We start from the raw sequence: 26580 nt of genomic DNA, 5'->3' as shown, positions 1-26580 counted from the left end.
CTGCCCTAAAGTGTTACTAAAATAGGAGCAAACAGCGCATAGGTCTTTCAGATGTTTGCGGCTGGAAGACTGTCTACACCTGTACAAAGACAAGTAAACACCAAGAAAAGCACTGCCGTGGCTGCGAGCACTGGTACCCACGGAAAGTCAAAGCGGAAACACAAAACAGGAAAAGCCCTGACATCTGCACAGCACGGCTTCTACCCTGTGTTCACAAATATCAAAACTGTACAATTTCATAGGAAAAGAGCACCCCAAGATCGCTGCCCCAAGACGGCTTCCCCCTCAGCGATTTTGCACTTAAAATTCCAAACCTCGTCTTCCGCAGGTAACGGTAGTTTTGAGTGTAGACGAGTGGGAGCTGCCATGAGGCTCAAACCCGGCCGTCAGGGTCAGAAACCATTCACTCCCCATGCACAGGTTGCGTGAACAGGTCCAGATTTCTGACTTAAGGACAGAACTTAACCCCGGCCAAGCGTCACACCCCAGCTGGCTGGAAACCCAACAGCATTCTCCATCCCTGCGAACCCCATGGCCTTCCCACCGCAGCCCCGGTGCCATTTGCCGCCCCTGTGCCTGGGGACAATGGCCACGGCCACTAGCCTGTGGTTGTCCCAGGGGGCAGCTTTGCAGTTCCAACCAGAGTCAGACTCTCTCTGTCCAGGATTCACGATGAGGCCAATGCATCAAGCAATCTTTTTACAAGCCAAGGTCCGGCTGTCTACCTTACTCCAGGCGATGTGTCCGAGGAGTCAGAATTGGTTGACAGGCAGCACGTTGAAGAGAAACCCCTCCAGGGCCACAGGTTAAGCCAAGAATGAAAGGGACTGTCCACGGGGTTGGAGCGGGGGGGTGATAAGCGGGGGTCCTGTCTGTCTGGAGCTTTCCTCAGCGTGATCCAGGGAGTTGCGAAGACCTCAGACGTTCTGTGGCTCTGCGAGGAAGATTGGCAACAAGATGTCATCGCTGGGAAATTAAAACAAAAGCAAAAACAAAAACAGGGACTGATCTAAAAGCACTGTTCTCTTTCTTTGCTCTTTCCCATTTATTAAGGGTTTTGAACACTTCAGATGCAATGAGTAACTGTATCTTTGCAGTTACGACTGGCCTTTTTTTTTTTTTTTGCAACAATTGTGTTTGGGGGGGTGCCCTGTGATATATGGAGTTCCCAGACCAGGGATCAGATCTGAGCTGCAGCTGTGACCTAAAGCACAGCGGTAGCCAATGCCCGATCCTGAATCCACTGGGCCGGGCTGGGGATGAACCTGCAACCGAGTGCTCCCAAGATGTCACCCGCCCCGTTGCACCACCACTGGAACTCCTACAACCGATATTTGTGAGGGTGGAGTAGGATTAGTCTTCATAACCTCTAATGGGGGAGTTATTATTATTTCCATTGGACGAAACCAAGGCGAAGTGTGATGCATACACAGTCCCCTTGAATGAAGGGACATCTGTCACCGTGTGGGCAGCCCCACCCCCATCACTCTGCCCCTACAAGATGCACAAGCTCCAGGGTGGGGCTGCGGCGGGCGTACAGTTGCACAGGTCGTACACTGCCCCTCAGCCCTCAGAGCCGCATCCTTCAGGGGAGACGGGATATCCCAGGCCCCATTCAGGGATGCTGGCTGGCCATCAACATCCGCACCAAACCTTAGAGGGAACTCATCTTTCTTAGATGGTTGATGGGTTTTACAACCAGCAAGATGGTGGAGACCCAGTCCTGCCCGCAGTCAGAGGAGTGCCTGAAGGATGTTACCATGTATCTGTGCTCTAAAGATCAGTCTGTGTCCTGAGCTCACTGCCTTTAAGGGAAGGGCAGCCACACCCCATCCTCATCAGACCTGGTGAAGTTATCCCTACAATATTTTTTTGTTATTGTTGTCTTTTTGTCTTTTTAGGGCTGCACCCGTGGCATATGGAGGTTCCCAGGCTAAAGGTCCAATGGGAGCTACAGCTGCCAGCCTACACTACAGCCACAGCAACACGGGATCCGAGCCACTTCTGTGACCTACATCACAGCCACAGCAATGCCAGATTCTTAACCCACTGAGCGAGGCCAGGGATCGAACCTGCAACCTCATGGTTCCTAGTCGGATTTGTTTCCACTGCACCATGACAGGAACTCCTATTGCTAAAATATAGTTGAACAAGTAAGCAGGATATTTACCTAGTTCCCCAAAGGCTCCAAGCCAGGACAGAGAAGGGCTTCCACCTCTGATAAATGGGAAGGGCATGAGCCATGTGTTTTGTTTTTGTTTTTTAAAGAACAACCATATCTGCTTTAGAAACTCAAGTACGTGAGGTGGTGGACACCACGTTCCAGCAGGTGCCAGAAAACTCAGAAGCCAGGCTATGTCATAATACTCGAAGGTGGTGCTTTTTGAAAAACCAACATGAGTGCCCCAAAGGTCCACAATGAACACAATATCAAAAGGTGAAATAAAGGCGGAGTCAGTCTTGCATTTGTATATCACTCCCTCACTTGCCTCACCCTGAACCTGGCCCTTGGTTCTAATAAAACTTTATTGACATAAACAGGCAGCAGACCTGCAGGCTGTAGTTCACCAGTTTTGTTTTTTTTTCCTTTGGCTGTGCCCTTGGCCTATGGAAGTTTGGGGGCCAGGGATCAAACCTGTGCCAGAGCGGCAACCTGAGCCACGCAGTGACAATGCCAGGTCCTTAGCCCACTGAGACATCAGGGAACTCCTATGGTTTTTTTTTTTTTTAAAATACTGCACTAAAATAGTGTTTCTCTTGATGACTTTGCTTCCTGGGATTCCCCCCTACCGCTCCACCTCCTTATGTTTGTGCCTGAGATGAAGCCTTGCTCTCCTTACCCACTTTTTGCCCTGAGCTCACAAGGTTCACATGGGCTTACAAACTTTGGCCAAAGATGCAAGCAAAACCCACACCCAGTGTCTCTATAGTGATAAGGGCATGTGGTCTAGAAAGTAAGGTTGTGTTTCATAAGCTCCATTTCCTCCTAAACTTGCAGGGTCGGGTGTTATGGAGACCAAGGCTTGTCCTGGCCGGGAGGTTGGTTCAGCCACCAGCAGAGGGAGGCCATGGGCAGGTTTATGGAATTTTTTTTTTTTTCTCTTTTTAGGGCCACACCCATGGCATAGGAAGTTCCTGGGCTAGAGGTCTTTCTGCGACCTACACCACAGCTCACAGCAATGCCAGATCCCTAACCCACTGAGCAAGGCCAGGGATGGAACCTGCATCCTCATGGATACTGGTGGGGTTCATAACCCACTGGGCCATCATGGGAACTCCCTAGAGATAACTTTTAAAAATAGTCAATCGGGGTTCCTGTTGTGGCGCAGCAGAAATGAATCTGACTAGGAACCATGAGGTTATGGGTTCGATCCCTGGCCTTGCTCAGTGGGTTAAGGATCCGAGGTTGCCATGAGCTGTGGTGTAGGTCACAGACGAGGCTCGGATCTGGCGTTGCTGTGGCTGTGGCATAGGCTGGCGGCTACAGCTCCTATTTGACCCCTGGCCTGGGAACCTCCATATGCTGCAGGTGTGGTCCTAAAAAGACATAAAATTAAAATAAATAAATAAAATAAAATAAAATAAAAAAAAAAAAAAATAAAACAAAATAAATAAAATAAAATAAAATAAAATAAATAAAATAAAATAAAAATGGTCAATCACTATATTGTAACCTGTAATTTATATAATATTGTATAGCAACTATAGTTCCATTTAAAAAATTGATAACACAAAGAGATCCTAAAAGCCATCATTTAGATTTGCCTTCAAATCAACCCTTCAGTCCCATGTTTTAAAAAGCTTCCACTTTTAACTTTTGGAAAAGTAATAAAATGTAACTAAAATGAGGCATTTTCCATTTTTTCATCATTCACTTTTTGTCTTTTAACAGCTGCTCTTGGGGCATATGGACGTTCCTGGGCTAGGGGTCGGATCAGAGCTGCACTGCCAAGTACACCACGGCCAAGGTCAAGCCAGATCCTTAACCCACTGAGCGAGGCCAGGGATGGAACCTGTATCCTCGCAGACACCATGTTGGGTTTGTAACCTGCTGAGCCACAGTGGGAACTAGATTTTTCATTTTAAGAACAAATTTCCTAGATTCGTACGATTCATGTGAGGATATGCTTATCGGAGGTAAGTTGTCTTCATCGTTGTCTATTTTATTAAAAAAATCTTTATTGACGCATCATTGATGGAGAGTATATTAGTTTCATGCTTACAACACAGTGATTCAATACTTTTATAGATTATAATCCATTTATAGTTAGTATAAAACGTCTGCTGTATTCCCTCTGCTGTACAATAGATCCTTGTAGCTATTTACTTGTACATAGTAATTTGTGTGTGTGTCTCTCTCTTTTTTTTTTTTTTTTTTTTTGGCTGCACCTGGAAGTGGAAGTTCCTGGGCCAGGAATCGAACCTGCACCACAGCAGCAACCTGAGCCGCTGCAGTAAAGCAGCATCCTTAACCCACTTGCCACCAGGGAACTCCCAGTACTTCGTATCTCTTACCCCCACGTCCCATCTTGCCCCACCCCACCAGCTATGGGGAGGTTGTCTTCCTCATCTGTCCGTCCCTGTCTGTTTTGTTACATGCCTTCTGTTTTTGACACCTAAGGAAGATAAAATCGGGAGCCAAACTTGCCATTTGTCCGGAAACAGTTCCTCCTCCGGTTATACTGGAAATAGCTGGCCGCCGCCCCCACCAGCGTCACCACCACCACGGACACTATGGGAGAAACGATTTTCGCTATCGTGTTGCCTGCAGGAGCAAGAAAAGCAAGGTGGTCTGAGAAAAACATGGCAGCAGGAACACCCGTGTATTGTAAATAACGCTGCGGTCACATGCCTCACTCTCCCTGCCCTCCGCGGCACGGAAAAATGAGCAGATTTCACACAAGAGCCCTGAGGAAGGGATGCTGCTTTTACCCAAGTGGGCTCAGGACCCACATCTTCTCCGCCAAGAGCATCCTACAGTGTCGTACGGGAGACAGGCTTAATGTGGTTTTTGTCCCCATTTATTTGGATAAATGTGTATCCTTTTGGATGTCAAATGGTTACTCATGCCAAAAAAAACCCCAATGAACCAAAAATGCCCCCACAGGCATGCCCTCCAAGCACACTAGGACTCGGGACATAAGCCCTAAGGGAAGAGTTGGTTTTCCCGCACAGAGATCACGGTGGGAAGGGTTGGTGTGCAAAATTCAGTGTGTCCCCATCCTATGTCTGCTCTGGCTACATTCCCAACGTGTCAGGGGATGGATAAACGCCCCGCTGTGGATGTGGCTCCCGTGATGTTCGGGAGAACGTTGCCAGGGAACCCAGGGATCTGTCGGTCCCTGATGACTCTGTCTCACCTTGTCCCCTGCTGGACCCTGATCTCCAGGGCTCCCCTCCCATGGTCCAGACCCTCTCACTGCAGAGGGTGGCTGTCCCCACTGGGAAGTGGGGCCCAGGTCTGCATCCTCAGAATCGGGGCTCTGGCCAACAGAACACGGCTGCCTGTTTTTTAGTGCCTTTTGAATGTCTATTAGCATGGTTACTTGCTTTGTTATTCTCACAATCTTCTGAGAGTAGGAGGGAATCGAAGGCTGACTCACTTAACCCGCCTCCTCCTCCTCGTCCTGCCACAATCCGAATCCTAAGACATGCTGGTTGTTATACGTCATGATGGTTTGGGCTCTTTTGTTACGCGGCACAGCTCACGGATACACCTCTTTCCTCTCGGCCATCCCACACAAATGAATCACATCACCCCAGTGGTAACGACCCAGTGACCTTCTCAGCTCACCTCTTCTCCCCACCGCCACGGTCTACACCCTAATTTAGCTCCCCATCCTGTCCAGTCTGGGAAGAAAAAGGGCCTCAGGGCTGATCTTCATGATGCTCAGCTGGTCCTCTGATCCACGCATCACAGAGTGGAAATCGAGGCAGCCTCTTTCTAATTAAGCTTATAAAAAGTGAAGACACACCCACGGTTCACGAACCATATCTGGCCAGTCTCCAGTGTAGCCTCCACCCCCCCCCATCACACGCCACAAACGACTGGTGTTCCTGGGGACACACCCAGCCTGACCCAGCTCAGCATCTCTCTCTGCTGTCCTGGCTGCACCCCCCACTCATCCTTTAGCCCCTGCCTTCAAGACGGTCCTTCCAAGAGCAGACTTATTGCCTCTAGCCTGGTCCAGGATGGGTCCCTCTGTCCCACCGTGGGACCTCATCAAACGGAGTGTCAGACCTGGATTCTTGCCTTGGGTGCACCCCTCCTTCCCCACCTGCTGCCTCTGAGAAGAAAAGCATCTGTGCCATTCGCAGGAAGGCCCACAGCCTGGGGACCCTCAGGGTGGGAAAGGCCCCCCCATCCCTTTCTTCTCCTGAAGCATCAGTGGCTCCTGCAAGCCTCACAGTCAGGCAGGCAGAAACGCTGCATCGCCAAGAGGCTGGACCCCATCTTTCCAGCGACACAGGATGAAAGCCCACCTTCCCCTCCTTGGCCTGCGATGGGGCCGGCAGTGCCCTCTGGGGGCTTCTGCAGGGCTGGATGCCACGACAACCCCTCTCCTCTGCTTCGTGGCTGCCTGGCAGCAGTGGTCAGTGACAGACACCACTGGTGAGACAGTGGCAGGTCCAAGAGCCCCAGCCCTGCTCTCAGAGCCCCCAGGCATCTTCCAGCCTTGGGACAGTCCTGGACTCTCCTCCACTGACCCCCACGGAAGGAGCCCCAACCTGCAGAATGGATGCATTTGTCGGGAGCTTCCTAAGCAGCCTAGCAAGAGTGGACCTTCATGGAGGTCCTTGGGTTGACATGATAACACGTCTACACTGCCGCTGCCACGGTGACATGGAGAGCTCCTCCTAGAAGGGGTCGGGCGGGCTGCCCTGGGCGTTACCTTGTGGGTTCCCGTACGTGGAGTAGTCGCCCCCACCTGGAAGGGCAGAAGCACACCATCATGAGTTTATTCGGAAGAGCTGGTCCGTTACCTTCTGCAGCCAGACACATGGCACGCCGGGGACGCGGCCACGAGCAGGGCAGACGAAAACCTCTGTGCCCACGAGCTGACCTCCCGGCAGGGAGGTGGGCATGGGCAGTGCTGAGAGGCAGGTGCGGGTGCTACGTCTAAGGGGGCAGTAGGACAGGTGACGAGGGCAGAAGGGATGTGGCTCTCACCTCAGGGCTCAGGGGATATGCACATGTGCACACACATGCAACACACACACACATGTCCACACACAATATGCACACGTGTGACACGTGTCCACGCACACACACATGCAACACATGCTCACACCCACACACATGCAACACACATGCACCCACGCCCACAATGTGCGTGCACACGCAACATGCAAGCATCTGCCCATACCCACACATATGCACACACGTGCAACACACACACCAGCGTACACATCCATGCACACCCGTGCAATTTATGCACAGCCCACAATATGCATCCAAGTGCAACATACAAGCAGATGCCCATGTCCACACAACCACACACACGTACAAACATGCATCTAGGCATCCACGTGGACATGGACACAGACACGTACACACTTCTCCACACACACATGCACAATACACAACCACATGTGTACACATGAACATGCAAGAGCCACACACAGATACACACGTGCACACATCCACACGCACACCACAAGCAAAGGCACATGCACACATGCATGGATGCACAAGGCAAGGCACATGCATACACTTGTGAGCTCATGTCTGCTTGTTTACAAACGTGTGCACGAGTGTACACCCAGCCATGCGCCTGTGTGCACAGGCAGGCACGTGCATCTATACACACGTATGCACACAGTAACGTGTGGAAGCAGGCTTTCATTCCTGAAAGGATTTCAATTTGCCCCCATGCAAAACCCATCCCCGAGCCTCGGTGACACCTGAGGACAGAAATTAGGGACCCAAGCGGCCGGGGAACTGCGGCGCAGGACCCACAGGACACGCCTCCCAGCAGTGCCTCCACGGGTGTTAAGTTCTCTAGAAGGACAATTTGTCCTCATGCAGCCTCTAAGAAACAACTGCGTTACCGTAATTACTCCCATGGGAGCCAGGTCTGTACCGCCCTCCTCCTGCAGGACAGAGAAGCCACAGGAAACGCAAGATCAGCCTCAGGACATCTCAGCAACATGTCCAAACGCAGCGCCACCAGGAATGTGGGCACCCCACCCCGCAGAGGCCGTGGAAGCCTGCAAAGACCGCATCCACTGTCCCCCAGCTGAGGGAAGGGGCAGGGGCACCCCAGGGCGTCCCCTGACCACGCAGAGCTGGGGCAAGTGCCTGCAGAGCCAGCACGGTCTGCTAACTCAGGCAGGAGAGGACACTGAAGCCGCATTACCAAAGCGGGAGCTCGCCCGAAGCTGGTCCAAACCCGCTTCCCGTTCAGTCAGGGAAAGCCCAGCCCCTGAGGAGAAGCCCACAGAAATGAAGATAATGAACAGGCATCTCAGCTAATGAGAAATAAAGCAGGAGTTCCCGCGTGGTGCAGTGGGCTAAGAATCTGACTGCAGAGGCTTGGGTCACGGCGGGAGGGGGGATTTGATCCCTGGCCTGGTGCAGGGGTTAAAGGATCCGGCGTTGCCCCAGCTGTGGCTCAGATTCAGTTCCTAGCCCAGAAACTTCCACGTGCTGTAGGTGAGGCCACATAAAAAAAAGTATTTTCTGTCTTTGTAGGGCTGCACCTGCAGCATATGGAAGTTCCCAGGCTAGGTAGGGGGTGACTTGGAGCTGCAGCTGCTGGTCTACACCATAGCCACAGCAACGTGGGATCCTTAACCCACTGAGAGAGCCCAGGAATTGAACCTGAGTCCTCGTGGATACTAGCTGGCTTCTTAACCTACTGAGCCACCGTGGGACTCCCCACATAACACTTTTTAAAAAGAAATAAGATTTCCTTCTTACGTCTAAAGAGCAATTTTCAAACACAGCTTTAGGATGAAAACAAGACACATGGTGCTAAGTTGATTCATTTTGAAGCAAAATAGCTTACGTGGTATTATTTAAATATCGAGGGGGCATTTAATAAAAAGGCCTCTTTTTTAATAAATTCACTTTATTACATTCGTTTCCTCTGAGCACAAGGTCCCATTGTGGCTCAGACGAAGCAAATCTGACCAGTGTCCATGAGGATCCAGGTTCGATCCCTGGCCTCGCTCAGTGGGTTAAGGATCCAGAGTTGCTGTGAGCTGTAGTGTAACTTGCAGATGCGGCTCAGATCCTGTGTTGCTGTGGCTGTGGTATAGACCTGTGGCTGTGGTGTAGACCAGTGGCTACAGCTCCGATTGGATCCCTAGCCTGGGACCCTCCATGTACCTTGGGTGTGGTCCTAAAAAAAAGACAAAAAATAAAATAAAAGTAAAAGTTCTCTTTCGAGGGGACACAGGTTTTTATGCACCGAATTGTGTTGCCATGAAATTATATATTGAAGCGCTGGCCCCCAGGTCTCAGAATGTAACTGTGTTAGGACACGGGTCTTTCAAGAGGGGATGAATGCAGGTAGCTGAGGTCACGAGGGGGGTCCTGACCCCCCCAAGACAGGGGTCCTTAGAAGAAGACAAGGTCAGGACCCAGACACACACAGAGGGATGACCTGTGAGGACACAGGGAGGAGACGGCCGTCGACCGCCCAGGAGAGAGGCCTCGGGAGGGACCCGCCCTGCCCGCCCCGGGGGCTCAGGCGCCAGCCTCCAGGACCGGGAGGAATCACGCCTGGTGTGGAAGCCCCCGTCTGGGGTATTCGCTGCGTGGTCCCGAGCTGACTCATGCAGCGCGTGTTAGGGAAACCAGCCGCTGACAGCCAGCCCTTGGAAAGATGCGTCGTAAAACATTTTCTCCACTTTACAAGGAGCAGACAGCCCTCGGGCACAGCCGCCGGGCAGGCAGACATTAGCCCTGTGCCTCCTTCCTAAGGAAGGATCACGCCAGACACGTCGTGCCATCAGCAGGGAGAAGCTGGCTGCCTCCGCCAGCCTCTGCGTGACCCCAAACCTCACTGCTAAGCTCAGAGCCGACTCACAGCCTCATCCAGGTGGACCCAGACCACACATGGGTGTGTCTTTTCCAAAGCCTGCCGTGCAAATAAACGCGGCACGATCCCACACTCTGCCTGGCCCCTGCATGAAATAGAGGAACCTCAAGCCAAAGGACAGCTGGCCAGGAGTGCCCTTTGTGGCGCAGCGGAAACAATCTGTCTAGGAACCGTGAGGTTGTGGGTTCGCTCCCTGGCCTCGCTCAGTGGGTTAAGGATCTGGCGTTGCCGTGAGCTGTGGTGTAGGTCGCAGATGCGGCTTGGATCCCTTGTGGCTGTGTCTGTGGTGTAGGCTGGCAGGTGCAGCTCCGATGTGACCTCTAGCCTGGGAACGTCCATATGCCACAGGTGCGGCCCTAAAAAGCAAAAACAAAAAGCAAAAAAAAAACCCCAAAAAACAAGGGATAGTTGGTCACCTCACGGAAGGTGTTCAAAACTTGACAAATGGCAAACGGAAAAAGAAGAACACTCTGCATATGCGTGGATGGATTGGGGGGGGGGACAAAAGCGCCAAACTTCCAGTTACAAAATGATGATGTCCTGGGCACGGCCTGTCTGGCACGGGGCTCAATGTTAATAACACTGGGATGTTTGAAAGTTGCTAAGAGAGTCGATCTTAAAAGGTCTCATCTCGGAGTTCCCTGGCGGCCCAGGGGTTAAGCACTTGGCATTATGGAGTTCCCTTTGCAGCTCAGCAGGTTAAGAACCGGTCATAGTGTCCACGAGGATGCAGACCCCTGGCCCACTCCGTGGGTTAAGGATTTGGTGTCGATGCAAGGACAGCATAGGTCGCAGACGCGGCTTGGATCCAGTGCTGCTGTGGCTGTGGTGTAGACCGGCAGCTGCAGCTCCGATTCGACCCCTAGCCTGGGAACTTCCATATGCCGCAGGTGCAGACCTAAAAAAATAAAATAAAATAAAGATTCCAAGATCCACAGATGGCTTTGAGAAAAGCTGGGTCTAGACAGCAAGCTGTTTATCGCTGCTGTGGAAGGTTCTTTTCCTTCTTGGCAGAATCCACTATCCTAACAAAGAACCCAAATTCCTGGGGTGAGCCTCGTAGCCCATTGCTCTGTTTCTTGTTACCTGGACACAGGTATGCAGGAAGCCCCTGCCCTCCTGGAGGACAGAGCGAGGCCCAGCAGAGGGTCAGCAGCCAGGGCTCAGAAGAGAAGCAGCAGCACAGAGACCTCCAACACCCGAGACCCCAGCAGGACGACACGAGGGAGAAGAAATCTGGCACCCGGACGAGTTCCCATGGTGGCTCCGCGTGTGAAGAACCCGACACAGTGGCCGTGGGGATGCGGGTTCGATCCCTGGCCTCGCTCAGTGGGTTAAGGTCCGGTGTGGCTGTGGCTGTGGCTGTGGCTGTGGCATAGACCTGCAGCTGCAGCTCCGATTCCACCCCTAACGGGGAACTTCCCTATGCCTTGGGTTCGGCCCTAACAAGAAAAAAACCTGGGAGCCCCAGAAATGCCCCCCCAGCTCCACCACCCCCACGAGCCCCGGTGCTGGGTGTACCGGATGGGTTTCCGTAGCCGCCGTGACTGGGGTGGTAGCCGCCGCCCCCGCCACCGCCTCCTGCGGGAGAGAAGATGGGTGTGAGAGGCTCTGAGCCGTGGAGTTTGGGTTCCAGCCGGTGTCCGCCCAGGGACGTGGGCCATGGCACAAAGCCAGGCCTGAGAGTCACCCCAAAGAGAGGAGAGCCCCATGGGGCAAAGATCGGGGCCTGGGGGATGCTCACAGGAGGCTCCCCACCAAAGTCACGGCTTCGGGGCGGGAAAGCTCAGCCACCGGGAGCCCGAAGAAAGTCCTGTGCCTTCAGAAAACACGCACGCCCCCGAGGGCTCCGAGTAAATGCTGACTCGTCCCTGCTGCAGACACCCAGGTAGGGTCACCTCCGCGAGAAGGATGACGACACGCAATCCCCACCGTAAACATTCTTTTCTTTTCTTTTTCCATTGTTTGTGTATTTTGTGATGCATTTATTTGTTTTTATTAAAGGATAACTGATTTTCAATGTTATCATCAATGTTCTTTTGAGTGTGTGTGTCTTTTTAGGGCTGCACCTGCGGCATATAGAGGTTCCCAGGCCAGGGGTTGAATCGGAGCTGTAGCTGCCGGCCTGTGCCACAGTCAGAGCAACGTGGAATCCGAACCACATCTGCAACCTACACCACAGCTCATGGCAATGCCGGATCCTTCACCCACTGAGCGAGGCCAGGGATCGAACCGTGAGCTCATGGTTCCTAGCTGGATTCATTTCCACTGCACCATGAGGGAACTCCTGGTCGATGTTCTTTATTAAACATTCAGCAAGAGTTCCCTGTGGCTCAGAGGGTGAAGGATTTGGCGTCGTCACTGCTGTGGCTCTCGTGACAGCTGGGGCACGGGTTCAATCCCTAGATCGGGATCTTATGCATGCCATGGGTGCTGCCAAAAAACGAACAAATAAAAAAACAGAGGGCAGGCACTTTTCCTTTTCCCTGATGGTTATTGCCGTCCCTTGAAGACCAATTGTGTCTTCAAGGTCTTTAAGCCTCACAGAAGAGTCAGACGGGGAGAGACAAACATCCCATGAAATCAGTTCTACGTGGAATCTTAAAAAGAAACAAAGGATGCACAGGAACTGATTCATAGAACAGAAACAGACTCACAGACTGATAAACTTAGAGTCAACAAAGGGGACAGGTGGGGGCAGGGAAGGACGGGGGGGGGGGGTGGGGTTGGCAGGTGCACCCTGAGGTCTATGGAGTGGCGGGCCAATGAGCAGCACAGGGAGCGCTCCCCAGGATTCTGTGCTCATCTCTGTGGGAAAAGAAAGAACGCTGTGACATGGGTCCCTGAGTCCCTTTGTTGCCCAGCACAAAGGATCACACCTCCACCTCAATAAGCCTTGAAAAAAATGAAAGAAAATCAGAGGAAAGATGAGTGGACGCCACACGCTTGCCTGGGTGATGACTCTTTCCCCGGGGAAGGAGTGGGGGCCAAGCCTCCGAGCTCTTCCCCAACGAAAGTCGCAGGACGAAAGAAGCCAGAAACCTCAACTGCTGGAAAACAAAGCCCCGCGGTCTCCCCTCCCCTCCGGCGCCCAGGCACGGGGGCGTCTCCCGCACCCCGGTCCATACGGCTCCGTGCAGAGCAGAGCGTGTCTGCAGCTGGTCACACGCCAATTAGACGGGGGACACCCCACAAGTTTCAGAATAGCTATACGTGAGTGCAAACGTATATATGCACATATAGAGATTGACTGACGTGTAGTGATACATATACACACAGAGAAAAGTTTGTGTGTATATATAAAGGGATATAAACATATAAAGCATATACATCTAGAAAGCTATGGATATGAACACACGTAAAGCTAATTATTCATACACATGTATAGAGAGATGCACATACAATTACATATATACACACGCACACAGAGAAGCCTCTATGTGTATACGTATAAAGGGATATAAACATATAAAGATCTATACACATACATCAAGATAGGAACACATATAAAGGTATTTATATACACACATGTATAGATAGATAAACATGTAATGATATATCCACACACAGAAGTATATGTGTGTAAATACAGAAAGGCATATATTTTTATATAATAATTTTATGTGTAAATACATACAGGTATATATTTTTATTTTTTTTATACAGGGTATATTTTTATATAATAATTTTATGTGTAAATACATGCAGGCATATATTTTTATAAATAATTTTATGTGTAAATGCATGCAGGTATATATTTTTATATAATAATTTTATGTGTAAATACAGAAAGGTATATATTTTTATATAATAATTTTATGTGTAAATACATGCAGGTATATATTTTTATATAACAATTTTATGTGTAAATACAGAAAGGTATACATTTAAGATATACAATACCTATATAAAGATGTAGACATGAACACATATCAATGTATTTATACACACACATATCTAGATAGAGACACAATGATACATACACAGAAAAAGGTGTGTGGTGTGTGTGTGTGTGTGTGTGTATAAAGGTATATTTGAAGGTACATAAACCTATGAGGATACATAACATACATAAAGATATAGATATGCGCACATATAAAGGTGTTTACTCATGTAACTATCTACTTATATAAAGATATAAATACACATATAAAGAGGTACGTACACACACATATGGAGTTATACACGTCTGTGCCTCTATGAAGCTAGAAGACACACGTACACATGCATATCAAAAGGTATACACCTTATGTAATTTTATAAAAATGTTCTCATGTGTTTTAGATTTTATACACGTGGACAAACACATGGATTAACATGCATAAACCTACAGAAAGCTGTGTGTACCCAAGCATACGTAAAAAGATATGTATAGAAACACACATAGGCATTCCCGTTGTGGCACAGTGGTTAATGAATCCGACTAGGAACCATGGGGTGCGGGTTCGATCCCTGGCCTTGCTCAGTGGGTTAAGGGTCCGGCGTTGCCGGGAGCTGTGGTGTAGGTTGTGGATGCGGCTCGGATCCTGATTGTGGTGGCTCTGGCGTAGGCCGGTGGCTACAGCTCCGATTCGACCCCTAGCCTGGGAACCTCCATATGCCGCGGGTGCAGCCCTAAAAAAGGCGAAAAGACAAAAAAAAAAAAAAAGAAAGAAACACACACGTATACACAAAGGATGTATATGTGTGTCCATACATTTATAAAGGTACACGTATGCATAGGTATATACACACACTATGAAAGTACCATGCATCATGCTATCTACATATATAGAGAGAAAGATACCTGCGGGTGTGTTTGTATAAATACATAATATGTACATACTTGTGTGAGGCTATATGGATAAACTATATATACACAAATACAAAGATACAGAGAGGAGACTAGATTTGTAAGTGTTGTCGCTCCCAAAAAAGAAACGGTAATTAGGAGACAAGACAGAGTCAGTAGCAAAGGCCACAGTGGGAGTCACACTGCCAGGGAGAAGCGCCTCGGCTAAGCGTCTGGACCTGTGACACCCCCCTCATCTTATACGGCCACTGTATCACCGTGAAAATGCATTTGAAAAACGCTTCCCCACAGAGCTGCACCTGCAAAGGTCAGTACAGACCCAGTATCTACGTAAAGATGCACAGGTACAGCCTCGCCTCTTTGGTGACCATACGTTTTTCAAAGTCTGTGAGGCGTGTGCTGAAATTGGGTTGTGATGATGGCTGTGCAACTACAAATATTATAAAATGTAAAACAATTAAAAACAGGAGTTGTCTCGGAGGCTCAGCGGAAACGAACCTAACGCGTATCCATGAGGACACGGGTTCAATCGCTGGCCTCGCCCCGTGGGTGAAGGATCCGGCGTTGCCATGAGCCATGGTGCCGGTCTCAGCGGCAGCTCCAATTCACTACCCCTAGCCCGGGAACTTCCCCCTGCCGCAGGTCCCTCCATAAAAAGACATAAAATAAAAATAAAGGCTTTCAAACGTGATGACTAAAAAAGAGGCACAGGTCTGTAAAGCCACATAAAGATGTGCACGTGTAAAGGAACCGGTGTACACAGCTTCTCACACACACACACACACACACACACACACACACACACACGTATAGAGACCACACTAGCTTCTAAATGGAACTGGACTCTGTCCCACGGCACCTTCATCCACCTGACAAGCCCTGGGTGGACAGACACAGGGACCCCCCCATCCCGTGCAGGGCTGAGGGGCGAGCCTGCACCCCAGTTTCCACGCAGGGCCACAGCCTCTCCCAGACCCTGTCCCGTCAGGTCACAGACGCCCCCATGTACCTGCAGGCGGCCTGGGCCTGGGCGGGTATCGGCCGTCATTGAGGTCCCTGTCACTCAGGAAACCTGCGGACAGAGCACAGGACATCCCAAGACGCTGAGCTGAGGGCCCCCTTTACACCCCAGCCTGTGGGAAGGGGCACGGGGACAGCCTATGACAGTGGGGTCCTGGAGAGGTGCCGGGGGCCAGACGCCAGGGGTCTGCGGGGAAGCCACCAGCCCGGGAAGGGCCATTGGTGAGACAGACCCCAGGCCACCTGAGCGTTTAGAGGAACTGCCAGCCGGGGAGGAAGGAAGCCAGGCCCTTCCGCTCTCGGACCCCCAGGCCTCCAGCCTCAGCTCCACCCCCCACTGCCAGATGCTCTCCAGCCTGAGTGGGGCCCCCATTTTCCACACCACGCTTTGCTCCTCCCATGTGCTGGAGTTCCCTCTGTGGGGCAGGGGGTTAAGAATCTGACTGCAGTGGCTGGGGTAGCTGCAGAGGTGCAGGTTTGATCCCCAAGCCCTCACGATGGCTTAAAGGATCCAGTGTTGCCGCAGCTGCACCTCGGGTTCAGTCCCCAACCCAGGAACTTCCATAGGTCTCGGGTGTGGCCATAATAAAAAACGTAAGATGCAGAAGGCAGGCAGGGGTCCTTCTGCTTTCTCTCGGCCAGGATCACCGCCTTGGCGAGGCCTTCCCAGAGCCGCAGGGACCCCCAGGGAAGGGGTGTCATGGCGTGTCCTGCCCCCCAACACACGTTTGAGGCAGAACACACGGCAGCATCTTCAGGAAGGTAGATGAAGGCTTTGGAGAGCTTGAGAGATGCCTTTTGCTGTGTTGAAAGACACGTCTTGGAGTTCCCGTCATGGCTCCGTGGTAACGAACCTGACTAGTCTTCATGAGGACGTGGGTTCGATTCCTGGCCTCGCTCAGTGGGTGAAGGATCCGACGTTGCTGTGAGCTGTGGTGTAGGTCACAGAATCGGCTTGGATTCTGTGTTGCTGTGGCTGTGGTGTAGACCAGCGGCTGCAGCTCCGATTCAACCCTTAGCCTGGGATCCTCCATATGCTGCAGGTGTGACCCTAAAATGATACAAACAAACAAATAAAGGCGTATGTCCTGAAACACCTTGGCACAGAGGACAGCTTTACGAGGGCCACTTAGGAACATCTTAGGGACACTGGAAAACACAAGACCAGAGCCTTTGGGGGGGGACTGTTGCAGCTTTCAAGCCAAGCCCAGAGTGGAGGGTTTGTGCCCCCCAGTGAAGGGACTTGGCACGACCCTTCTGTGGCCAAAATCGGCTAAGGATTTGATCTATACAGCATCTCCCCTGGGCCCTGTGCAGAAATTCCTGCCCACCTGTGTGGACCTTTCATTCTAAACAAGGAAAGAAATACAACACCTTCGCACGGCATTGCGTGTTGCAAAGCGTACCGTCATCTCGGGCTGCGGGCCGAGGAACACAGGGAAAGGACCGGGGTTTAGGAGCCGGGATCAGGGGTCGGGTCTCAGAGACGGAGACACCGCCCCTGAGCTGGAACCTGCACAGGGGAAACAGCGCTTGGCTTTTTCTGAAGCGTGTTGTGCACCCCAGGACTTCAAGGTTGGAGCGAAATCTCAAGAGGCTCGGCAGCAGCAGCAGAAACTCCCTGTTGCCACAGGAGCTGGGAATCTGGAGAGCCCAGCAGAGGTCAGCATGCCCCAGCGCCCACCTGTCTGCCCATGTGTCTGCCGGCATCTTGGACCTCCTGCGTTTGTCCCCTGGTCGCAAGGCAGCTTCCCTTCCCCAGAGGTCCTCTCCGTGGTGCGTGAATTCCCAACACCTCACTCAACCGTCACAGCAGGAACTCGGGCGCTGTGGCCCCCACCGGCTCTCACAAAGTGAACCAACACTCCGCAGAAGACCCAGATGGAAACAGCACCCAGGAGACAGAGGCTCCCCTTCCTTGGTAACGGCGGCAAATGTCTTCGGAGCCCACTGCGTTCTTTTTTTCTTCTTATGGCCACACCCGAGGCCTATGGAGGGTCCCAGGCTAGGGGTCAAACAGAGCCGCACCTGCGACCTGCATCACAGCTGACGGCAACGCCAGATCCCTGAGCGAGGCCAGGGATTGCACCTGCACCCTCGTGGACGCTAGTCGGATTCCTAACCCCCTGAGCCACAAAGGCAACGCCTCTACTGCATCTTGTCTTCAGCCCCAAACAAAACCAAACAAAATGTGTTCTCTGTGAAGCGACCCCACCCAGGGGCTGCTGAGGAGCAGAAAGACTCCTGGTCAAAGACCCTCTGTATTTCCTCCCCTCTCCCCCAAGGACACGGGTCCGTGGAGCCCCTCCCACGCTTCCCGAGAGCATCGCCATACCCAGGACTCACCTCCGCTGTTGTCATAGGAGCCAGGCTGCGGGTGAACAGGGGGCTTTGGCCTTGGGTAGACATCTGTTGGAAAACAGCAAGAAGCTTTTAGGAAAAGAATGACTTCTTCTGTCACCACGCCATGAGAGGCCGACATACAACATGACATTCCGGCTTATTTGTATTTGCTCTTTATCGCATCCACGAATGCTCAAAATCCCCAAGCCTAAATAAAGCGTTCAAAGCCACCTGGAACAGACTCACAGACAGAGAAGAACAAGCTTATAGTTCCCAAAGGGGACAGGTGGGGGATGGGCTGGGGGTGTGGGGTTGGCAGGTGCACCCTGAGGTCTGTGGAATGACGGGCCAACGGGGGACCTGCCGTCCAGCACAGGGAACCCTCCCTACTATTCTGTAACAACCCCTATGGGAAAAGACTCTGAAAAACACTGTTTTCTAAAGGGATTAGAGGCTTAAATAGGAATGATCCGGTGACAGAGCCAATCAAAGAGAATGATGGCAATCCATGCACCCAATCACCCCCATGTTCACAGCAGCACAAGTCCCAGAAGCCAAGGAAACAACCCAAGTGTCCATCAGCAGATGAATGGATACAGAAGACGTGGTCCATAGACACAATGGAATATTACTCTGCCACGAAAAAGAATGAAGTCATGCCATTTGCAACAATGTGGATGCACCTAGAGATTCTTATACTAACTGAAGGAAGTCAGAAAGAGAAAGACAAATACCATATGAGAGCACCTATACGCGGAATCGGAATATGTGGAACCTGAGAAAAGGATACACATAACCTTCTCTGCAGAACAGAAACAGACTCACAGACTTTGAAGACAAACTTATGGTGACCAAGGGGGAGAGGTGGGGGTATGGGATTGGCACAAGCACGCTGAGGTCTATGGAATGACGGGCCCACAGGAGACTCTACCCCATCGTCTGTGGTCGTCTATGTGGGAAAAAGAATCTGACAAAGAATGGATGTGATTACGCTGTGATGATGCTTGTACACCTACAAATATAATGAAATTCCTTGAATTAAAAAAAAATTCTAGGAGTTCCCATCGTGGCGCAGTGGTTAACGAATCCGACTGGGAACCATGAGGTTGCGGGTTCGGTCCCTGCCCTTGCTCAGTGGTTTAAGGATCCGGCGTTGCCGTGAGCTGTGGTGTGGGTTGCAGATGCGGCTCGGATCCCGAGTTGCTGTGGCTCTGGTGTAGGCCGGTGGCTACAGCTCCGATTGGACCCCTAGCCTGGGAACCTCCATATGCCGCGGGAGTGGCCCTAGAAAAGGCAAAAAAGACAAAAAAAAAAAATTCTGAAAACATGGAAAGGGATCACTGAGCCACTTTGTGGTCCAGCAGAAATAATCACGACCTAGGAAATCAACTCTGTTACCATAAAAATTAAAAAAAAAAAATTAAAGCTGAGTCCGAGCTTGAAAACAAAGGCTGGAAAGCAACCCGCTTGGGAACACGGCAGCTGCCGGAGCCCTGAGTCACAAGGGGTTACTTCCCAGGCCTGTGGCTTGCCCCCCGCCCCACCCCCCACTCCCCAGGATGGGTGAGTCGCTCTGGTCCAGTGACTCATCTTGCAGGAGGCCTGGCATCGAAATGCCCTGGAGCCGCAGAGGAAAGAAGCCCTTGGGCACCTGTTTAAGGCACGTGCTCCCAAACAGTCTGCAGGGAGGAAACTTCTCACGGGGCATTTCCACCCTCACCTCCTAGAGGAACAGGGCTCCATCGGACAGTAACTTGTTAGAAAGGCTGGGAGGAGTATTTGCAAGAAACAAAGCTGGGATGTTGCAACTGAAGGAAACAAAATGAAACATACTGACTTCATCATCCTCCAAGGATGGCTGTTAGTGTCCTGTGTTGCTGTTCAAGGCAACAGCTTCTTACAACCTCACTTCTGACTATCAAGACACTCCCACCCGCCAAGGAGATGAGCTTCCACCCATCGCAAAGCTTCCAGAAAGCTACCGAAAGCCCTTGCCTGGGTCAGCATCACCAGGCACTTCTGCCTGGTCCGATTTTAGGTCTTTAGAGTTGTTGGATTGCTTGGACTTTATGGACTATTGGCCAACAGACATATATATTTTTTTCTTTTTAGGGCTGCACCTGCGGCATATGGAAGTTTCCGGGCTGTGGGATGAATCTAAGCTGCTGCTGCCACAGCAACACCGGATCTGAGATGCATCTGTGACCTGCACCACAGCTTGCAGCAACGCCGGATCCTGAACCCACTGTGCGAGGTCAGGGATCGAACCCGCATCCTCACAGACGCTCAGTCGGATTCTTAACCTGTTGTGCCACAACAGGAACTTCATTCTCCCACCTTTTTTTTAAAAAAAGAAATTTATGGGAGCAGTGCGTGCTAAGTTTTTTTAAACAACAAGAAACAGGATAGGACTTCCTATCGTGGCACAGTGGAAATGAATCCAGCAAGGAACCATGAGGTTGTGGGTTCCATCCCTGTCCTTGCTCAGTGGGTTAAGGATCTGGCGTTGCTGCGAGCTGTGGTGTAGGTCGCAGATGTGGCTCAGATCCGGCATTGCTGTGGCTGTGGTGTAGGCCAGCAGCTATAGCTCCAATTCGACCCCTAGCCTGGGAACCTCCATGTGCTGCCGGTGCAGCCCTAAAAACACAAACAAACAAAAACCCCCAAAAAACACAAAACACAAAGAAACAGGATAAAGGATATCACATGCACAGTGCAAGTGGGCTTTCTGGCATGGGACGTTATCAGAAATGCTGGAAACAGTGAGAAAAATAGTTTGTCCTCTAGCCTGATTAAAATGCCATCGCAATAATGTACCAGCTACACAATACAGAGTATTGTGTGAGTGTCTGAGCAACGAGGAAATAAAATAATTGGCATCGATGCACCTGCTCCCAGAGGAAAACTCCTAGTTGGAAAAAAAATAAAGAGGGAGGTTTCATCAGAACCAATTTTGAAAGGAGTGAGCATTCTTACCTCCGCCGTTGCCAGGATGTCCAGGCCGGGGGGGATAGGGCGGCTTCGGCCTTGGGTAGATGTCTGTGTTTGGAAGAGAAAAACGTCCCTCCATGAGAAGCAGCCTCCAAAACAAAACCATCACTGCGATGGTAGGTTTCCCATCTTATTCACAGATGCTGGTCACAGGGTTACAGGGGACGACCGACCCACTAAAAATCACTTTGCAGCTAGAAATAAAGCCTCAGTCACAAGGACCTCCTGTGTAGCAAGCACAGGGCACTCTACTCAAGAGAGTGTAAAAACCTATATGGGAAAAGAGTCTGAAAAGGAAGGGGTGTGTGTGTGCGTGTGTGTATGCACCACTGTTTCACTTTGCCGTACGCCTGAAATCAACACAACTTTGGAAGTCAGCCCTACTCTGATAAATTCTTTTTAAAAAACTCAAAACTTAGGCGTTTCCATTGTGGCTCAGTGGTAATGAACCTGACTGGGATCCATGAGGATGGGCTCCCTCAGCGGGTTAAGGATCCGGCATTGCCGTGAGCTTCGGTGTAGGTCACAGATGGGGTTTGGATCCCGAGTTGCTGTGGCTGTGACATAGGCTGGCAGCTGTAGTTCTGATTTGACCCCTAGCTTGGGAGCCTCCATATGCCTGCAGGCGTGGCCCTAAAATGCAACAAACAAACAAACAAACAACCTCCCCCCAAAAAAAAAACAAAAACAAAAAAACCTCTATCACAATAAGGCACCATGTCCAAAATACAGAGTATTGTCTGAGTCTCTGAGCAACGAGGAAATACAAAAATTGGCATCGATGCACCTGCTCCCAGAGGAAAACTCTTTTAGTTAAATAAGTAAGTAAATAAATAAAGGAAGAGGGAGATGTTGAAATGAGTGAGCACTCTTACCTCCGCTGTTGCCAGGATGCCCCGGCTGGGGGGGATAGGGCGGCTTCGGCTTTGGGTAGATGTCTGTGTTTGGAAGAGAAAAACGTCCCTCCATGAGAAGCAGCCTCCAAAACAAAACCATCATTGCGATGGTAGGTTTCCCATTTTATTCACAGATGCTGGTCACAGGGTTACAGGGACGACCGACCCGCTAAAAATCACTTTGCAGCTAGAAATAAAGCCTCGGTCGCAAGACCTCCTGTGTAGCAAGCACAGGGCACTCTATTCAAGAGAGTGTAAAACCTATATGGGAAAAGAGTCTGAAAAGGAAGGGGTGTGTGTGTGGTGTGTGGTGTGTGTGTGTGTGTGTGTGTGTGTGTGTGTGTGTGTGTGTGTGTGTGTGTGTGTGTGTGTGTGTGTGTGTGTGTGTGTGTGTGTGTGTGTGTGTGTGTGTGTGTGTATGCACCACTGTTTCACTTTGCCGTACGCCTGAAATCAACACAACTTTGCAAGTCAGCCCTACGCCAATAAAGTTTTTCTAAAAAGTCAAAATTTAGAACTTAAAGAAAAAAATACACACACACAACCATTTTTTCCTTGACGGTTCTTTTGTTGACACTGCTATGCAATGCCATTTGATTCTCATTAGTATTTCTCTCCATCTTTCCCCAAACATTATTTTCACCTTGTTTTGTAGCCTATAACTAATTTAAAAGTGCTTTTTCTAACCCTTGTCTTTTAACAGTCACTAAATCATTTTACCTCGACCGTAATTAGTGGTACGTTATCCCAACTAGTGTATTTTTTCCCCTTGTTTTCTTTTTTAAAAAGTGGTTTCCCTTATTTAGCGAATCAAAATTACTGTATTCTGCGTCTAATCAAGTTTCTTTTATTCTTCATTTGTCTCTGCTTACCTAAGTGTATTTTTTTATCAACTCTATTCTTCCTTTAATCAGGTTTGTTCTTCATTTTTTTCTATTTCCACAATCAAGTGTACTTTACTCTTCATTTCATCAGCTTTATTCTTCATGTAATCAGGTTTATTTTATTCTTTATTTTTCTCTGTTTAATTAATCAACTTTATTGTTCATTTAAACAAATGTACCTCAGCCACTATGGACAACAGTATGGAGGTACCTTAGAAAACTATGCATAGAACTACCAAAGGACCCAGAAACCCCACTCTTGGGCATATACCCAAACAAAACGTTCCTTAAAAAACACACATGCACCTGCATGTTCACTGCAGCCCTATTCACAATAGCCAAGACATGGAAACAACCCAAATGTCCATTAACAGATGATTGGATGAAGAACATACGGTCCATATACACAATGGAATACTACTCAGCCATAAAAAAGAACAAAATAATGCCATTTGCAGCAACAGGGATGGAACTAGAGACTCTCATACTAAGTGAAGTCAGTCAGAAAGAGAAAGACAGATACCATATGATATCAGTTGTATCTGGAGTCTAATATATGGCACAAATGAACCTTTCCACAGAAAAGAAAATCATGGACTTGGAGAACAGACTTGTGGTTGCCAAGAGGGAGAGGGAGGGGGAGGGACTGGGAATTGGAGATTAATAGATGCAAATGATTGCCTTTGGACCAGAGAAGCAATGCGATCCTGCTGCATGGCCCTGGGAACTATATCTGGTCACTTATGATGGAGCAGGATGGAGGATAATGTGAGAAAAAGAATGTATACGTGTATGTGTGACTGGGTCACCTTGCTGTACAGTAGAAAATGGACAGAACACTGCAAATCAGCTCTCATGGAAAAAATAAAAATCATTATACAAAAATAAAAAATAAAAAAATGTACCTTCATCTTCATTTAATCAAGTTTACTTTATTCTTCATTGTTCTCTCCTGAACAAAGGCAGGAATTACATACAATAAACTTGAGTGTGTGTGTTTCTCCTGGAATGCGTGTGTTCAGGTCTCTCGGGTCTTAAGGGAGTAGACTTGCTGGGTTATCAGGAAATTCTGTATGTAAACGTTCAGAGGAACCGCCAGACTGCGTTCCGCTGTGTCTCCACCCTCCCATCCCCTCCAGTGACACACGAAGGGTCCCACAGGTGTCTGTATCCCTGCCAACACTTGTTATCTTCCACCGTTTGCTTCTAGCCGGCGCAGGAGGAATGCTGCCTCGCAGTGACCTTGTTTGCATTTCCGCAAGGACCAGGCTCCCTTTACCATCTGCCCATCCTTGGCCTGCTCCAGGAACCTCTAAACACCCTCGGGCATCCCTTCAAATACACCAGCTCCCGGCTACAGCCTCACTTTTGCCCGGGCAGGTATCGCCACTCACCTGAGCTCGGCTTCTTGGTGGGCTCTGGGGACAAAAAGAAAACAGAACATTCAATAAGCAGCCAGGATTGGTGTGCATCGCCGAGAAAGCATCGTTCATGCCCTAATTAAAAAATGAAGGCGTTCCTTTGAGGCGCAACAGGTTAAGGATGTGGTGTTTGTCACTGCAGCCGCTCAGGTGGTGGCTGTGGCGCGGGTTCGATCCCTGGCCCAGCACCATGCTGCAGGCATGGCAAAAAGAAAAGAAAATTTCAAGGCACAAATACGTGATAGGAGCACATCTCCATTGTGTATTCAGGGGCAAAAAAGACCAAAACTCCCTTAACAGGTATGCCCCCTGGTGTCCCCTGCAGCTATGCGGGGAATTAGGGTGTGAGGGGCAGAGAGTTCCTGAGTGGTCCGTTCAGCTCATTAGGAAATAAGTTTCAGCAAAGCCTTGCAGGAGGCAGTGGAGCGAGGTTTGGGACACAGGCCAGGTGATCGACTTGGGAGAGAGCAGCCAGGACAGGTGGTGGCCATAAAAGCCACCTGGGTTATGCTCAGAGCCCTGGCGGGGGACCACAGACCTGGGACGCAAGACTGAGCCCGCACCTGAGCATCCGTAGGATGGGGGGTTAGGGTCCATCTCCAGCAACGGGAGCTCTCAGGCCCGGAGTTCGCAATCCTGACCCCACCCAAGCAACGCACAGCAGTTCCCGCCTCCCCCAGGCGCCCCCCTCCGCCCCCGCAGACACGCGAGCACCTACCGGGGTCGTCGAGAGCATCAGCCAAATCAAAGTCGCCTTGACCTGTGGGAACACGCAGCGTGTCAGTCGCAGCAAGGGGGCTTGGTCAGAGCCCCTGGCGCCTGCGTCCACCCCCTGCCCTTTGCCCCGGCTGCCCTGACGTTGCCCCGCCTCAGGGCAAAGGTCAAGGCCACCCACTTGAACTCAGCAGGGGCCAATCAACGCCCACAGCCCGCCCCCAGACACACCCTCCCCGTTGCTTCGGCAAACCAACCTCTTGGCATTCCCGGCAAGCCGACGCCCCTGCCCAAAAAGATCTCGGAAGGAAAATGCCTGCATCTCTGTATTTTTTTATTTTATGGAAGCATCCTGATTTACATATGGTGTGAGCCGCAGGTGTGCAGCAAAGGGATTCGGTTACACGTACCCATTTTTTTCAGGTCCTTTTCTTGCATAGGTTATTAAAAGATATCACAAAGAGTTCCCTCTGCAGTAAGTCCTTGATAATTTTATATATAAGAGTGTATATCTGGGAAGTTCCCCTCGTGGCTCAGTGGTTAGCGAATCCGACTAGGAACCATGAGGTTGCGTGTTCGATCCCCGGCCTCGCTCAGTGGGTTAAGGATCCGACATTGCCGTGAACTGTGGTGTAGGTTGCAGATGAGGCTCGGATCCCGTGTTGCTGTGGCTCTGGTGTAGGCTGGTGGCTACAGCTCTGATTCGACCCCTAGCCTGAGAACCTCCATATGCCGCGGGAGTAGCCCAAGAAATGGCAAAAAAGACCAAAAAAAAGAGTGTATATCTGCTAACTCCAGACTCCTAACTGATCCCCTCTCCCCCTCGGCAAGCACAGGTCTGATCTCTACGGCTGTGAGTCGTTTCTGTTCTGCAGACCGGCTCATTTGTGCCCTATGTTAGATTCCGCCTGTGAGTGAGCTCACGTTTGCCTTTCTCGGTCTGATTCCTTCACTTAGTGTGAGCATCTCCAGGGCCACCCATGTGGCTGCGGGCGCATCGTTTCCGTATTTTTTCCGGCATCCCCGTCTTCAAGAGGAGGGAGAAGATCCTACGGTCTCTGCGGCCACAGCAACATGCGTAGATGTGTTGAGAAGCCAGGGAGCCCACGCATTCTGCAAACGTCTATGAGGGATGGTTCTGCGGGGCACACTGTTGGGTGCTGAGGATATGACCTTGAAGGACCCGAACGCCGCCTCCTGGTTCTTTAGGGACGAGACACACGTGAATACCCTTAAAGGTGGGGACAGGGTGCAGCGGGGAGCACAGGGCAGGGGCGGCAGGTCTATCTCTTGTGTGAGCAGACCTGGAGGTCTGCCTGGAGGAGGTGCCATGGGAGCCATTTGAAGATGGTTTCCTTACCAGGAGGCGTGAATGCAAATTGGGTTGAGGACCAGACCCAAAACTGGCCGCTCCCTCTCTGTGACATCCTGCCAGCCTTTCCCAAACATTTCAAACCAGGTCCCCCCCTC

General features: G+C 50.5%; 1 long non-coding RNA gene across 1 annotated transcript; it reads right to left on the bottom strand.

The window, feature by feature from the left end:
- On the bottom strand, positions 4646-25258 carry LOC110257720. The gene is made up of 10 exons (XR_002340633.1): positions 25115-25258; positions 24370-24393; positions 22071-22133; positions 21181-21243; positions 18208-18270; positions 15851-15913; positions 11571-11630; positions 8053-8094; positions 6894-6929; positions 4646-4765 (listed from the first exon to the last, which is right to left on the bottom strand). It is a non-coding gene; the product is annotated as an uncharacterized LOC110257720 (long non-coding RNA).

This window comes from Sus scrofa, chromosome X (assembly GCF_000003025.6).
Source record: "Sus scrofa isolate TJ Tabasco breed Duroc chromosome X, Sscrofa11.1, whole genome shotgun sequence".
NCBI classification, from domain to species: Eukaryota; Metazoa; Chordata; class Mammalia; order Artiodactyla; family Suidae; genus Sus; species Sus scrofa.
The sequence above is the reverse complement of the archived record's forward strand: the minus strand, read 5'-3'. Positions and strand labels throughout refer to the sequence as shown.